Raw genomic sequence first — 16,591 nt, 5'->3', positions numbered from 1 at the left:
TTTTATCATCTTTAACATAGCTTTCTCTTTCCTTATTCCTTTTTTACCTCACCCAACTTTTTATTCTTTTCTTTTATCCTACCTCTCTTCATGATCATTTTGCATCATTCACCCCTATGATAGCCACCCTCAACTTAGGTTGTTTGCCTAAGTCAAGGTGCACAGTATCCAAGGAGGACCAGGGCCAAAATAGGTTCATTGTGAGATAAACCAAAAAGTGAGAGGTTTCATAGAAAGAAATAGGCATAGAGGCTCAAATCAGGGATCAAGGGATATTATTCACATTGGGAAGGTCATTTAGGTTGAAAGTGGGTTATAATAAAAAATGGCCTATGATCCTTTCCTAACCTCTATCCTACAACCTAGGCAGGACTAACAGGGCAAGTTTTAGATTCAGCACACAGCATGAGCTGAGTAAGACCTCACACACACATGGCACACAAGTACATCACATATCACTGCTTATCTAATTCGTGCAATTTGGTTAGCAAAAATTGTCAAGTCGCCAAACTAATGCCATAAAAAGATGCACCGTAGTCATAGATGAATGCAATTCACACAGTTATAAACTCAGATCTATTAAGAGGTGATCAAAAGTCACAAAGCAAGATAATTGCCTCAAGTACCTGTATTACTCCACTCTTTCTTTCTTCTACTCTTCTTTTTTGCCTTCTTTTTCACTCTTCTTTCTTTCTCCCTATTAGGATTTTATCTTATCTTTGCCCTTCTACTCCCCCTTCTTCTTTTTTTTCTTTGGTGAATCTCCAGTGAGGTTAAGCATTAGAATTTCTTCCTCAGATTCATACATAGCCAGATTTGTCGGCACCATAAATAGATACTGCTGCAACACCCCAACATCTCTCTTTACTTTGTTCAAGGCCGCTCTAAATTTAGCAAGATCAGCCCCTGATATTTCTTTTGCCCGTGCATCAAATTGATTCTCCAAATCTGCAACCCATCCAAGCAAAGTCACAAAAGGCTCAAGGGCAGCCTTGATTCTCTTGTTTACTACAGCGGCAAACTTTTTGGTAAAAGTATGTACCTGTGCCTCACACTATTTGTCTTGTTTGGCCACTTTTCTAATATCGATCGGATGAAATACAAATCATGTTGATACTGTAGAAGCTGAGGGATTGGTTTCATTCTCAAGCACTGAACTTGCTTGTGCTAAAAAATTTGCCTGCGCAGTCTTAGAATCTTGCACTTCCACATTAGGTGTTGAAATGACATTTGCAACTAGAGGGTCTGCTGCTACCTCTACACCTTTATCAAGTCTCAATCATGGCTGATTTTTATCATACCATATGGGATTGTGGGTCTTTTGGGAAGTAATGTCATCATCAACCCCTGCAATCTCTGGCACATTAGTAGCTCGACACAACTCTGTGATAAGATAAGGAAGAGGATAAGCAGTGTTAGTTCTTGATATTTTAATCTTTATCTCATCAGTAATGATTTCCCTGAAATTAAGGGGGAGCTTCTGCACCATGCTTGCTACTAGGATAGCTTGGTCATCACCCAAAATATTTTGTCCAACAGTGGGCATCAGCCAGATACGCACTACACCCCACCAAAACTTTGCCTCTTCAGTCAAAGAGGACTTATAGATTCTCTCATTTGGGTTGGTCAACCATGTTGGTTCCCCTTCGCCTAAGATGTTGGCCAACCACGGGCGTTGATTTTCCCGATTCTTAATCTGAGCAGAAACTGATGGTTAAGTGGCCTAACGAGTAAAGTTGGGGCCATGCAAGAACCTGTTGATGGTTCTGATTGAGATATCAACCCTTCTACCCCTTACCTAAACTCTCTCCAACAGGGTCTAGTCTGCAACTCTTTCCCCCAACCTGGACATGTTTTCCAACTGAGCCTGGTAGTTCACGTAAAACTCTTGGACCAGTGCAGGGCAAAATGAGTTTCCCCATTTTGTAGTCCATCCCAAGCTGTACTCTTGGAACTTCTATTCCACTTTAGGATACCTATGCAGACCTTTAGTGATAATCCTCATTTCTTCTTGATTCGGCCCTTTAGTCCTTCTTCTATCAGTTCTGCGGAGCCTAAAGTAACGATGCCCTCTGCCTTGGGAATTTTCCATCTAGCATTGTCTCGAACTTTGAGGTTCTTACACTTGATAAGTGTTCCCTAAATTGGATACTCCTCATCATCTTGTTGTTCAGTGGAAGGAGATTCAGATGTTGTTCCCTTAGAGTCAAGCTCCTCAGACCCTTCATGTTCTTCCTCTTTAGATTCAGTATGTTCAGACTCATGCTGCTCATGTTTAGAATGTTTAGATGCCTCCATCTCAGAAGCAGTTGTTGTTTCAGTGTCCTTACTATCCTCCACCTCAAAAAGTAGGGGTGGTGGAGGCTGGTTAGGGCTTTGCTTCTTCTTTCACTTCTTGAGCACAGGTTCTTCCTCTTCATAATCAAACTCCTCATCGATGAGTTTCCAGTGTACAATTTTATGTTGTTCCTTCTTTGTTAGTATGTGGCTCTTTCTTTTGGGTACCATTATAGGGTTCCTGTAGCAATATAAAAACCATTATTCAATCTTCAAGAGCCTAAACACAAACACATTAATCATTTAAGCTTCACATCCTTTCAAAAGGATCATTCATGCTTTAGGTTCTAAATGTGACGATATTTCTTGATAAGCCATCATGACTGTGATAACTTATCACAATTTTCGTCAGCCTTAGATAGAACCTATGAAACTTTATCAACTTCTGACGACATTTTTGATAAGCCGTCACAAATGTGATAGCCCATCACAAATATTGTTAGCTCTAAACAGAAATCACTTCATTCTTAGTAGCCTTTGATGACATTTCTGATAAGCCATCATAGTTATGATAGATTATCATGAATGTCGTCAACTCTTATCAGAACCCCACTTTTGATTTTAACTCAATCTTTGGTTCCATTATTTCTCAAAATCCACTCGAGTTCTTATTTGTGGGCTGAATTTTAAGCCTTAGGCTTGCACAGCAAACCCTAGTTCTAAATTTCAGCCCCTTTTCCAGTTGAACTCCATTCAAGTCTATTGGGAACTTGGGTTTTCATCAATCTATCCCTTACCACTTGAAAATAAAATTCAAATTTAGAGCATACCTGATGGGAGCCTTCAATGTGATTACACGCACAAGAGGAAGTAGGAAGAAATTCTTGATTTTAATTGTAAACCCACACGCAAGAAAACTTGCTTTTTGTTTCACTTGGAAAAAATTTTGAATAAAGAAATAAAATACTATAAATATTGAAGGGAAATAACCTAAAAGGAAGTAAAAACAAGCGGGAAGGTGGAATGGTTCGATTGGGCCTGGGTCAAATCTTTATAATTAGCCCAGATTTATTTGTTAAGTTACTTTCTGATGACATCTTATGATATCTTGTCATAGGTGTGATGACCTATCATGGATGTTGTCAGCCTTAATAGAACTTCAATTCAAAATTGGCCTCTCTAACGACAATTCTGATAGCTTATCACAGTTTTGACAGCTTATCATAAATGCCGTCAGGACCTTTTCTGCTGATTTCATCAGTTTTCCACCTTCTGTGAATTAAATCCTAACTACAAAAATAAACACTTTACTGGAATATAAAATTTTGGGTTGCCTCCCAATAGCGCCTGATTTACTATTGCGGCACGACTTGGTTATCTTGACTACTAAGACCTCCCTAAGACAACCCGTTAATACCCCTTTATTATCTTCATAGAATACATCAATGATTGAGAAAACACCCATCTCTTTTTGCTGAGTCATGGATGAGTGTATCTCAAAGTGTGCTTCTTTATCATTTAGCCTGAACTTCAGCTCATTCAGCTTCATGTCTACGATCACTCTCCCAGTTGTAAGGAATAGTCTACCCAAGATGATGGGCACTTCAAAGCCCACCTCGCAATCTAGGACTACAAAATTAGCAGGCAGAATAAAATCAACTACGTTTACTAAAACATCAAGTAATATGCCTACAGGCTGCTTCACAGACCTATCAGCCATCACCAACTGCATATTTATTGGCGTAGGATTCGCAAACCCAGTTTCTTGTACACAAGTGGCATTAGGTTTATACTGGCTCCTAGATCGCATAATGCTTTGGTGAATTTCAGGGAACCAATAGTACACTGAATGGTAAACACTCTTGGGTCTGCCTTTTTCTACACTAAAGACCTTGTATAGATAGCGCCACAATGGATAAGATTGTTCTCTAACTCATGTCTAACCTTCCATTTCTTGGTCACAAAGTCTTTCATGAACTTTGCGTATCCTGGAATTTGCTAAAGTGCCTCAACCAAAGGCACATTTATTGTCAATTGTTTGAGCATTGCCAGGAATTTGCTGAATTTTGCATCATCAGCCTTTTTCTTCAATCATTAAGAAAAGGGAGGTGGTGGTCTTGGTATAGTTTTCACCACCACTTTCTCTTCCTTCTCTCTTTCCTTCTGCAAAGCATTAATAGAACTATCCAGCTTCTCAGACTCCACTGGATTGCTTTTTTTGAATTCATCAATAACTACCTCACCATCTGTAGATTTTCCCACAGAAGGGCCAGGTAATATCTTAACACTCTTAGTGGTAATCTCCATACATGAGCCATAATTCTGCTGATTTTGAACTGTATCGCTTGGTAACATTCCACTCTTTCTCTAGTTGAATATAGTGGAAAGTTGGCTCATCTGCTACTCCAACTATTTGATGGCAGTGGAGTGTGAGTGCACTAACTGACTGATGGATGTCAGATTGGTCTTCATGGTGGTTACACCAGAGTTGGTGGCCTCAACTCCCTTTAACAATTTCTCCATTATGTCCTCCATGGACATCTTTCTAGAGCTAGTTGTAGCAGTTTCCCAATTTCTAGAAGGAATATATAAAACACTCCTGTCATTATTGCTTCTCCAATTTCCTTACTCCCTGTCTTTGTAACCAGGCTTTTCATAAACGTTCCGACCTTGATTCCCTTGGCTATTTCCTCAAAAACCCCCTGATTATTAACATAATTCACCTCTTCTTCAGGCTCCACATCCACTCGGTCTTGAGATATTATAGCTTTCACTTTCTCAGTCTTTCTTAACAATAAGTGCTTGGTGAGCAAGTCCATCTGAGTCTTTAGATGGGCCGTGTCTTGATCCCACTCCTCATCTCTCCTGCATTGTTCAACAGACATACAAACAGATACAGTAGGGCTTGCTACCACAGACTCCCTGGTATGCCAAGCCCGACTCTGTTTGGTTATCCTATTTAGCATATCTAAGGCATCTTAGAAAGAGAGATCAACAAATGAACCACCAGTAACATTATTTATAATTCTCTTTGTTACAGAGTTGAGGGCCCTGTATAAAGTCTCCATCAAGTGTAGGTCCATCATATTGTAGTTGGAACATTGTGTTAGTTTTTTCTTGAATCTCTCCCAAGTCTCATGCAAAGCTTCAGTAGAAAGCTGTCTAAAATTACTGATTTCGTCCCTCAACTATACCCTTCTGGAGGGTGGAAAAAACCGTTCTAGGAACGCTTCTTTCAATTGCCTCCAGTGGTTTATGGAATTAGGTGTAAGCTCATTCAACCACAATGTTGCCTCCCCAGACAGAGACAAAGAGAACAACCTCAACCGGATAGCATTCTGGCCTACTTCTAGGTTATCAAAAGATTTGCAAATAGTGACAAAATTCCAGATGCAGGTTTGGATCATCCCCAGGAGGGCCACCAAACAACCCCTTCAGATTGAGGAGTTGGATCATAGTACTCGTAATGTTGAACTTGGCTCCAGGTTCCAATGGTGGGGGAATAATTTCACCTGTTGCACCTGCCCCGTCTATGCCATCATTATCATTATTTAGATCATACTGGACTGACTGGTACTCTTGTCTTTTTTGGAATGAACGGTTTCGGTTAAAATTACGTGGCACTTATGCAGCTATATGCTCTACACGCCTTGGGTTACCAGGGTTTAATAACTCCTCATCCCCCAAATCTTCATCCTCAGGGTTTGGATGTCGTGCATGTTGCCTGACATTTTTCACATTCACCTAATCTCTAGCTAAGGCTGCCAGTCTATCAGCCTCTTATTGTTCTGCCATTCTTCCTATTCGTTGTGGTTCTAGATTTAGTAGTAATAATGTTTCTCCTGAACTTCTAGTGCTTGGCATACACTATAAAATCCTACAAATAAACAAAAACAACAAATAAATGTAAATCTATGAAACTTAACTAACAGTCAATTAACGCATACAAACTTTAGCTTACAACCGTATTCCCCAGAAACAGCGTAATTTTTTATAATACTCAAATTACACTCTTGAAAGGGTGTAAGCGATCGTTGTCAATATAAAACCAAACTATGTTGGGGTCGAATCCCACAGGGAATATGGTGTGAACTCAAGTTGTTTGTGATTTAATCCACTAATAGTTTAATGTTTCCTGAAATGGAGGGTTTAGGTTTAACAAGTTGTTGTTTGTTACTTTACTTTCGGTGTTTGTAAATCAAGAGTTTATGAAATAACCAGAATTATGTTCACCAGGGCTTTCGATACATGACAGATGCTAAAAGTGGTTCAAGATTATCACGGTGGGTAGGATATCAAGCTATGTTTATCAATGTTATGCTTAAATGTCTCTCGACCTACTTAAGCATTTAATTCCCTAATCCTCTCAAACTTAGGGAATATCTATTTACCGTCCATATTTACCTCAAGTTAACCAACCTTGTTACAGCACTGATTATTAAATGAAGTATTTCTGAGTCCCTATTGATAATTCACTTCCTACTATATTTGATTTTTTTCTCAAGAAAATCAAAGTAGGTGTGTCTACTGTTTTCAACCGGTAGACGTTAATTAAAACTTTAGAATTATCAAGAAATCCTACCACCTTTTGAATCTAGACTACTTAGCACCTCATCAAGAGCTATCCCTAGATCCCATAACTCGGGTTAATAGAGTTTAGCCACTCATGATGTAACAAGCAAAACACATAATTGAATTCATGATTTTAAAGATAAACTTACAGAGATGAATAATAACTAGTGAATCGCAGATTAGATCACAAAGGAAAACTCCCAAAATACTGATAATAATCTCTCAAAAATAGTCGTGTTGTTAAATTCAAGAAGTAAAGAGAGAAAATATCAAAATATCCTATCCAAAACTCTAGGTGTCGACCTTGTGCGGAATAATAATAATAATGCCCTCTAGAAAACCCTCTAACAAAGCTTTAAGTAGTTTACCCCAAATAAGGAAACAAAATTAAGGTTACAGCTTTTTCTTGGAATAGACGACGACTATTGGTGATGCCTTATCAAGATCCTAACGACTTATCAAGAATGTCGCCAGGTCTTCTTCAAATTTGTGCTAGTCCTATCTTAGGTTGACGGCATCTTCTGATGGCTTATCAGGACTGTGACGACTTATCAGAAATATCATCACACTTTTGCTCCAATTCTCATGTCCTGCCTAAGTCTGACGGCATTTCTGACAACTTATCACCATTATGACGGCCTATCACAAAATGTCATTGATTCTACCAGTTGGAACTCATTCTCTATTTAAGGCTGATGATGGACTTGATCGCCTATCATCGGGATGACGACCTATCATAAATGTCGCCAGCTTTACTTTTCTTTTAATTTCTTTAAATTTTAACTTCTTTGCTTCATTTCATGTTGGTTCTCTATCATATCAGCTTAAACTTCAAAATCAAACATAAACTAATAAAAAATAACTAAAGTTTCTCAATACCTTGCAATTATTTAGAGTTAAAAGCCTCAAATATGTTAGCATATTCTCACATATCATCGATCCTTTCTGAATTCTCAGTCATTTTGAAAAGGTAGCTTATGAGCTTAGTTGCCTTCAGATCTAACTTTAGTACACCTAGTGTTCCATGTCTCATTGTTGAAGAAGTCTATTGGTGATCCAGCTGTAGTTGTTCCCCTAGAAGCATAGATGTTCAAAATAGTCTTTCCTATGAGAAAGTTCCAATCAAAATTCTTGATCATCAAGTTCGTAGACTAAATAACAAAGAAGTTCCACTAGTCAAAGTTCTTTGGCAGAATCAGTCCGTTGAGGGAGCCACTTGGGAAGCAAAAGTAGATATGCGGATCGAATACCCTCATCTTTTCTTAGCGAATTCAGATTCGATTTAAGGTACTAATCTTTTTAAACTTTCTAGCATGCTCAATTTCAGTTGCACCTCATGTTCATATTATTCATGCATTTACAAATCAGTTTAGTCATGTATTCCATGCATCAGATATTAATGTTCAGTGTGTAAGCTCAGTCCATCAGTATTCCTCTGCATAACCAGTCTCATTCAAGGAAGAATGATCCCAAGGGGGAGATATTGTAATACTCCGTATTTCCCTAGCATGATTTAAGTCCCAACGCATGATCATTCATACATAAATTTTTTGAAACACCCATTATTTTTTAGTTTAGAGCCTGCCATTGCGTAGAAAATTCAATAAGCTTTTCAACAATGTAAAATTCGCCCAAATCCGATAACCGAGTAAGAAGTTATCGCAATTTTAAGTTTCAGTCTTTAAAAAATATCATTTTGGTCACTAGCGCATCACGGAGCCTATCTAAATGACAATTGTCAATTTCCAGTAAGGGACCGTGATATTGGCACATCGCTCTAAGGACCCAGTTCACATTTGGTAATTTTTAGTGAGCCTCTACGATAATGGCGCATCGCAGAGGTGGCCAAAATGGCATTCCAAAGGCTTACCATGATATATCCGCGTCATGACAAGCTTCTAGGTCCCATTCGTCAATTTTAAGTGAGGATCCGCGATCCTAGCGTATCGCGCCAGGGCCTCAAATTGGGATTTTTAATTTTTGAGTTTCACGTTTTTAATTTCCAAGGGGCTGTTTGGTCATTTTCCTAAGCCCTAAACTCGCCCTGAACATAAAATTAAAGCTTAATAGGGCATCATATTCCCATTGTTCTCAAATTACTTAAAAGGGGATCCATTCTCTTCAAGAACACAAAAAACCCTAACTCTTAAATTCAAGGTCAAATCTCAAGAACTCACCATCAATCCTCTCAAAATCATTAACCCAATATGTTAAATGTTCATTCATGGGTTCCTTTCACCCATAGAGCCCAAGTATCCAATTTAAATTACAAAATTGTGATCTTTTCAAGTTGCTGTGTTTTAAATTATGATTTCACCCATGAATCACCATGAACTATGATTTTACACCATGTAAAGATGAAATTACTATTGTTAATAAATTCTCCATGTTTTAATGTTATTATTCATTGAATTAATCATGATTTAGTACTATTCATGTTGAATTCATGCTATTACTACAATTTCCCTAACATTCTTATGATTTGACCAAACTATGAACTACAAGTGTTTGATAAAATGCCACAAGAATCATGTTTGATAAAAGGCTTCATGCTATGTCCTCTAAGCTTAAGTATCATGTTACTATTATTGCTTTTGAGTCCTGGGGGTATTGAATATCCAAAAACCATAGCTTCTTATTTAGTCTCATCTCAGTATCTTCAAAATAACTTCAGAATACATATTATAAGGATTACTAGATCAGTCAGTTAAACTCCAAATAGTCAGTAACTCAGTATCATTCAGTTGGGAGTAGGACTTAGCACCGAGCGAGTGTAGGGATGGCGGCTTCTCCATCAGATAGTTAGAGTCACTAGTAGCAGTCCCTAAACTATAGAACTATGTAGCTAGTGTAGGGTATGAGAAGTCACCCGTCAGCGTAGGCTTGACTATCTCACAGGGGTTACCCGTCAGTTTAGGCTTAACACCCTTAGTCCTTCGGAATAGTACATCAGTATAGTGGATCCATACAGCCAGCATTAGTACTCGTGGCACAGTATTGACACCCATCCAACTAGGGTTACAGGTTGGACCCCAATTAGCTAAGATTGGGGAATGTCGCTTAGATGATAGCTTCCAAAGTCTCAGTCCAATATTTAGACCAGTTGTTCAGTCTTAGTGTTATTTGACCAAGGCATACAGATATCAGTTATTTCAGTATTTTAGTTTACAGACTTCTATCCAGTTCATGTTATATATTTGGTCATGCATCCCCAATATCTACAGATTTCACGTACCTTCAGTATTTACAAGCTTTCATGCATACACAGTATTTACAGATTTCATATATTTTTAATATCTGCAGATTTCATGCTCTCTATTCAGTATTCCATGTTTTACATGTATATACAAATAATTATTATTATTGTTCATGAAACCATGCATGCTAGCATACCTCATTTAGCATACCAGTACATTCAAAGTACTAATCGCATACCTTTCTTTTATGTTATGTTGTATTATATCATAGGTTCTGACGCCCAGTTCTCGAATTACGTTTAGATATCTCAGACTCTCACCAGCAGCAGTGGTTAGTCCTCATATTTTGAGGACGGTTTATTTTATTTTATATCTTTAGTTAGTAGTTAGTTGAAGTTAGTTAGGGTCTGTCCCATTAACTCACATTTATTCAGTTTAGAGGCTTTCAGACAATATAGTCAGTTATTCAATACTTAGACTTCAGTTGACATGATAATTAGTTATTCAATTTATCTTAGATTTTAGTATTTATTTAGACTCAAATAGTTATTTCTTATATTCATAATTCAATATCTGTTTCAGTTATTAAAACCTTATAGGATATCAGTTATTCTTTCACATTTATGAATATGTTATTTAGTGCTCACAGCAGGTACCAGCTCATGGGTTATCTTGGGGTCCCTTGGAACTGTAAGCACCGTGTGATGCCCAGGGTTTACTCTCGGGATATTGCAACCTACCAGGCGGTATTCTCAGGAGATCATCGAGAAAGACTTCTAAAAATTCATTAACTATAGGGATAGACTGGAGAGAAGGACTTTTAGCTCTGGAAATAGCATGAGATATGATATGAAATTCCCTCTTAGGTGCTACAAAATACCGCACCCACTCCACCACTGGCTCATTCAGGAAAGAAAAAGTGACTTTCTGGGTCCTATAGTCTAATGTGGCATAATATGAATGGAGGCAGTCCATTCCTAAAATAACATTAAAGTCAACCATATCAAGATCTATAATATTTACCATAGTATGACGATTATAGACAGACACAACACAATTTCTGTACACCCTTCTAGCCTCAACAGAGTCACCAACAAGAGTAGAAATAGAGAAGGGTTCTAGAATATTTTTGGCACATATGTGGTCACATAAGACAAATTGGACACAGGATCAAGCAACACATACACATCATGGGTGAAAATTTGTAATGTACCCATGACCACATCTGGGGAAGCCTCTGTATCCTAGCGATTTGTCAGAGCATACAACCGGCTGTGACCGCTCCCGGTAGTTAAAGTAGTACCCTTGGGTGGTAGTGGTGGGTTTGAGGAATTTTCTTGAGACTTAGTACCCCCAAAACTTCCTTTAGCAAATGGACAGTCACACTAAAAATGACCTGGCTGGCTGCAAGAATAACACACTAATCTGCCAAACTGGCACTTCCCTAGATGATACTTTCCATATGAGTAACAGCGAGGGTATGACCTAGCAGATTGTATCACACTTCCTTGACTTTGTACCCTGTACTCTCAGTCCCTAGCTAGGCTAAAAATTCTAAAATTGCTGATCAACTGGAGGTCTGGGCACTGAAGCACTGGCTGTAGACTAGGCATTACTCCAAAACCTTTTCTTCGGCCACCTGTTACCACAATTACCATCCTAGTGCTAACTGTAGTTTTAGTCTACCAGTCTGGCCCTCTACACCTATCTATCTTTCTCCCTTACTTCTGCAACCCTCTTTAGTCAAAACTAAAATAAATAACAATGTTCAAAAGACATATTTCTCAAAACCATGCAAATATTCTAATCCTTTCAACAATTCCAACAAATGGTGGTCAATTTCTCAAACATTCCTAAAATTCCTTCAATTATCATATTTAGCATTTTAGTCATGATAATGTTCCCCTCTTCAATTCCCAACCATCATAAAATTCATATAAGATAATAAGGCTCTTGACTCATTCTTTAAATCATGCAATTTAGGAATCCATAACTTGTAAATCAAGTAGTAACACAATGGGAGAGGGGAAGATTCAATAATTCATGTTCTCAATTCATATTTCAATGCTTCAAACACATACATACATATATAGTAACCAAATTAATTTCAAGGGAAGTCCTCAAGACCAAAGCAATATTATCAAAAGGTCTCAAAATGCATATTTATAATTGTATATCCAAACCCCTTTGTAAATTCATGATGTATAAACCTTTAACATAATTAAGAAGATTTTACTATGCCCATTTAGTTTTAGTAAGAACCCACATACCTTAGATTACTTAGTATGGAGAGTGAAACCCGAATTCTGATTAAGTTCTTGGAATTCTTGATCTTAAGAATAAACTCTTGATTTTTGGGGAATGGATTAGGGTTTTGATTTGAGGGGATATGAATAGTTTCTAATGTATTTAGCCCTAATCATGAGTTAATTTCATGTTATGACTGGGTTAAGATGAGGAAAATAGACTACAATACCCTACTGGATCTGAGAGCAAGTAAATAAAATAAACTAGGCACCCGCCGTGTTACTCGACACGACGTGTTGATATCACATCGAGCCACTGTTCCATTGACATGATCATCAATATGGTTCAACAACATCACGTCAAGATACTAGTTTGGCCTATGTGATTCTCAATGTAGCATGTCAACATTACGTTGAACCACTGCCTTGCTCACTCAAACGTTGTCCAAAAAATCCAAAGTTTTCCCAGGACAACCCCTTTACACTCCTGAACATGAATCAATTTTAAAATCCAAGTCTCAAGGTAGAAAAGATTGATTTAGGGAGAATAAAAATTTTGAAAGGTTTTGACACTTAGAAAGATTTTCAAGTTGCTAGTTTCTTAAGCATGCTACTATGTGCGGTACTACACCAAAAATTTTGTGGGGTGTTACAATCGTGAAAATCATTATAAAAGTAATTGAATTATCTGGTCTTAGTGGGGGAAATCCATGAAGTGGGTGTTATAATGATAGGCTGGAATGTTGTGATTGATGAAAACACAACCCGTGTACTAGGTGTTTAGTATTCCTTGAATTAAAACCTGAGGGTATTTGATGATAGTGATAAGGTAAGGTGATATTCTTAATGGTATGTGGAATATAGGATCTTATAGCTTAAGTTATCACCTTGTAACTTCAACATAAAAGCACTTTGCAGTGGGACTTAAACTCTTGTGGTTAGATATGTGATGGGAGAATAGTAAGTTGGAAGGTATGAAGTATGTTGTTTATTGTTTGGGGCGTAGATGACTAGTGTCTCTAGTTTAAGTCCATTTGTTATACCAATGTAAATCAGGCCCATTATCACCAAATTAACTCATTCCTTATACTTTGATAATTATGGTTCATAGAACTTGTGTGCAAGATCATCCCTATGTAAAGTCTCATTATCTCATGTTTTGTGCTTGCACGTTTCACTAGGGGTTATCATGAAGCTCATTTGATGCCTTTGCATATTTTTGTCAAGCAAAAATGTTCAATGCAAGATTTCGTTCTTTATTCTATAATTTTATAGTTTAAACAAGTCCCTACCCATTATTCAGGGAGCAATGATCCCAAGGGAGAGATAATGTAATGCCCCGCATTTTTGAGCTAGAAATCGGACCATCGTTCTCATGTGTGTAAACTCTAATCCCATGACTCATATTTAAATTCATATATCATGATCTTTAACCTAGTTTGTTAAGTGACTATGAGGTGAAAAATGTTCATGGAAATTACTTAGAGCAAAGTTGAGCTAAGAGCCTTTGAATTGTCCAAAGTTTGGTAATCGATTCTACAAGTGTCAATTTTGAACATATGTAACTTTTTATATATGTGGAATTTTTTATCTCTAGACCCGGCAAATTGTATATAATTGAATTAGCTTTCCAACAATATCTATTTTGCCTTAATTCGATACCTGAGCAAAAATTTATGGCATTTTTCGTGAGAGGCAGTAAGCCGACGCTATTGGGACACAATCTTCGGTCATCAGTGCGATTAGCCATGTGATGTGAAGGAAACCATATTACGAAACTATTTCAAATGCTATATCAGTTCCAAAAGGAGCTAGGGGAACTTTGGTCACTTTTCCTCACCCAAATTCACCCATAACACTTAATTTCAACCTCCAAAAGCATAATACACACTCTTATTCAATCTTTATCTCAAAGAAAAAAACCCTAACCACCTCCCAAGAACAAGATTCAATTCTTCTCAAAGATCAAGAATTCAAGCCTTTCAATTCAAGATTCTCTAGAAAAGTTTCAAGAATAGGGTTTCATTCTTCAAATTAAGGAACTTAAGGTATGTGAGACTACTCTAAAAACCTTAGGCATAAGTTTAAATGTTTTATCAAGATTAAAGATCCCTAATTGTGTTTATAATGAAGTATTCGATATTGTTTTTGAAAAGTATGCATCATGGGATTATTTTAATGAAATTATACGTTATATTGAATCACTTTTCATGGAAATTGAGTTATAACTAAATATATATGATTTCGTGTATTTTGTAAGATCGATTGAGAGCATGAGTATGAATTCCGTCTCTTGTTGCAAACTAAAATTTATATTTTCATTGTGAATGATTTGAAATGCATGCCTTAAGTTTTGAAAGTGATGTTCTCAATATCATGGTGTTTGACATTTTTTATAATGGTGTTTGACATTTTTTATATATGATGAGAGGAAGTTTCTTGTTATAACTACATTCTTTCTTTAAAGGGAAAGAATTGCATGTGATTGAATAAATTGACATGACCACCACATATTTTGAATCTTGAAAAGAGAGGATAAATACCTAAGTTTTCTTAAGGTTTTAAAGTGATGACTCTATTGTGATTATGAATATTGGGTTCTCATGTGTATGTTTTGAATATGATGGGTTATGAATTTGATATGATATTGACTTGCAAGTAAGGGTATGATGATACCCGGTGATGACATGCCCTTAATAGAAAAAGTATTGATCGTTTTGAAAGTATGAACATGTTTACTTTAAAGAAATAAAATTTTGGCTTAAGAGAGCTAGTAGGTTATCCAGAGAAGGAGTTTGAGTACAAGGGCTCATTGCTAGAAACCTTAGTTGCCGATGCTAGACTTATAATATATGATCCTACATGAAAGGACATTTTTAGGACATCTCACATAGGGGGATTTCCTGCGGTCTACTCACATAGGGGGTATCACCACTCCAATTATGGTGGCTACTTGGATTGGAGGCTTGGCTGCCGAGTCAAGGGAGGGTTACACAGAGCCCATGGAGTTTCAAATTTGTAAGGTGTACCGACTAGCTCAGAAGGATAACAAAGAGTGAGTAAAAGTTGTCAAGAATTGATTTGAAATGTATCAAATATGCCCATGTATTTTTACTTACAAAATGTTCACTATTATTACGAAATGCTCTCATCTATTTTTTGAATAAAAAGCATGTTATTTTTGGATTTCTTCACTTACCAATACAATTGTATTGACCCTATATATTTTAGGATCTGAGGCACAGTCCCGGGGTCCTATTCAGTAGTAGACTTGTGTGTAAGAAGTTGTGGTTGGTGAGCCTTTCTTATTTCAGAAGGCCTGATTTGTGGACATTGTTATTTTATTTTAACTCATGGTCCGACTGGGAGACTTGTACCAGTTTTAGACTAATGATGGTTTTCATATTGATAGAGGCTTTCATAGATTGGTACTATATGTTTTTGAATATTCTTGAACTCGTAGTCGTATTGTTCAGTTGAAGTAAAAGAAAGACCATGTTTCCATATTGGTGTGTATTTTCATATTTTTTTCCTTTTAGTACCTAAATTATGTACATGATTACCAGTTAGAGAAGGGCTCTCGGGCCTTCTCAATTTGGGATGCCCATTGTGGACAAGGCCTTGGCTCGGGTTGTGACATACAGGCCCTCTCAGGTAAATTGGTCATAACTTTTTATTCTGGTATTGAATAAATGCAAAATATAATGTGTTTCAACTAGTCGAAATGAATTTCTAGATTTTGTTGGAAAGAAGAATTTAAGACCTTCCATTTGGTTGGTCTTGAGCTCCAAAAATCTTCAGAACCTAGGAGTTATACTCGTTTGAAGTTTACCCTAAATAGATTCTATATAAAAGCTCAATCAACATGGCTATTAGGAGTTACTTGTTGACTTAATTCATTTCTAAGGCTCTTCACATACTAAAGAATTTATGTTAGCATCAACATATAATTAGGAATCGGTCAATTCTTTTCTCAAAAATTCGGTGTTACAATATCTCTCCCTTGGGATCATTCATCCTCGAATGATGGTCAAAGCTATAATAAGTATATAAATAGATAAAGTCAAGATATTGTTGGTATATCTATGCTACATATACTAGCATAAACTAAACTATGCTAACAATGGGGTTCTAACTATAAATACTAAGAAAAGCAGAAGCACAAGATACTAGTGCAACAACTAGCATAGGCATGAAGTACATAAAAAGGACACTCAACCATTTTAAAAAATGCTTAGCAATAGTCTCGACTAGAATAATAATTGATCTCCTAAAACATTAGATAGATAAAAGTATGTT

Source organism: Capsicum annuum, chromosome 9 (assembly GCF_002878395.1).
Source record: "Capsicum annuum cultivar UCD-10X-F1 chromosome 9, UCD10Xv1.1, whole genome shotgun sequence".
Taxonomy (NCBI): Eukaryota; Viridiplantae; Streptophyta; class Magnoliopsida; order Solanales; family Solanaceae; genus Capsicum; species Capsicum annuum.
Note: the sequence above shows the minus strand (reverse complement) of the source record.